This window comes from Neodiprion virginianus, chromosome 1 (assembly GCF_021901495.1).
Source record: "Neodiprion virginianus isolate iyNeoVirg1 chromosome 1, iyNeoVirg1.1, whole genome shotgun sequence".
Lineage (NCBI taxonomy): Eukaryota > Metazoa > Arthropoda > Insecta > Hymenoptera > Diprionidae > Neodiprion > Neodiprion virginianus.
Genome location: NC_060877.1, coordinates 18,721,311 through 18,722,770, shown reverse-complemented (window position 1 = coordinate 18,722,770; position 1,460 = coordinate 18,721,311). Strand labels below are relative to the sequence as shown.

General features: G+C 41.9%; 1 long non-coding RNA gene across 1 annotated transcript; it reads left to right on the top strand.

Annotated features, from left to right (window-relative positions):
- Positions 1-967: 967 nt before the first annotated feature.
- LOC124299924 (uncharacterized) lies at positions 968-1,239 on the top strand. Its single transcript, XR_006907111.1, has 2 exons — positions 968-1,027; positions 1,072-1,239. It is a non-coding gene; the product is annotated as an uncharacterized LOC124299924 (long non-coding RNA).
- Positions 1,240-1,460: the final 221 nt, after the last annotated feature.

Sequence of the window (1,460 nt, the reverse complement as noted above, 5' to 3'; positions counted from 1 at the left end):
TCGAGACGTGTTGATCACGCCAGGCGCCCAACAAATTTCGCGGTATTATTTCAGGTTCAGGGGTGTAGGGCTTGTGTTAGGCGGGGTTACACACACACCAACGACGAATACCTAGTTATGTATAAATATCATAGATTTATTCAATGTCTTAAAACTATTACAGCCCAATGATCACTTTTGTCTGAACTTTGACCACGTGCTACAGCTGTGGCCTTTGTTTAGCTAATGGCGTCGATGATATCAGTTTTCACGGTGAACGTCTGTTTCCGCCGACTCCGCTGCTGCTGGTTGTCGTCACCGCCTTGAGCACTGACGTGCTCCCTTGCGGTGACAGTCGGTACTGCCGATCCGGGTGCCACAGGGGACATCGTGGACGCCGAATTATTGTGCGCGTGGTAAGTTCTCGGTCATCTTCTCCGAGTGTCCGAGGAGCGGGAAAAATCCACGTCACAATATATATATATATATACATATACATGTAAGTTTGTGGCCTGTTTACCCAAACTTATCCTTGAAAAACAACAAACACGCTGAACGGGTTACGGAAAGGATAACCAAGAGTGACCATCGCGGAATCATCGCCTCGGGAGAGAGGGGACTGATTGACAGGCGCTCGAGACATCCACTAGCGTCATAGTGAATGCTCTGTAAAATATATTGTAAATTATATTGTAAATTATTCTTTTTCATCACTGTTATCTAAGCCTACAATCCCGATCGTCAAAACCGACATTGTTGTTGATTTAGGTGACTATAAGTGTTATAATTATTTTTGTTATTATTTATGTAATTATTTGTGATTGGTGTTAATATAATGTTTTAGTATCGTTTCTACATCAACCCAAGTCGTTGAGACTCAGGAATTATTATTTCCGCAACTCTTTTAAGTTATAAGAGTCACGCTTATAACTTGAATATATATATATATATAAACAGAGATGAGTAGGGAGATCTCCAACGCTCGGCTTTTCGTGATACCAGCTAGATTGGAGCGTCGACGTGACACCTAGGCGGCCACGCACCGAAGGTGGCCCATTTCGGACCTGACACCTAGGCGGCCATGCACCGAAGGTGGCCCACAATCGTGTATATATAGATATACTCGGTCGCTCGAGCAAGTGGTTGCCAATCGCATCCTTGTCCCCGCTCGCACAGATGTTTCCTGGAATGCAAGAATTGGGATTTTTCTTGTTTCAATTATGAATGTCAGTGAATAAAAGTATCTCCAGATTTGATAAATTTTGGATTCAATTAGCGGACGCTGAACCAAAATAATTAACCATTCCCAGCCCGAATACTAATTTTTTTTTTTTAATAAATATTATTTTTTTATTGATATGAAAATATGTGACGCCTGGTGTTCTCCAATATTTGTACACGAAGTCTATGTAAAACTATACGAAGCCAGCTCGATAACATTTATGCAAAATGTGCAATGGGCAAGTGGTTGGGGGAAATTA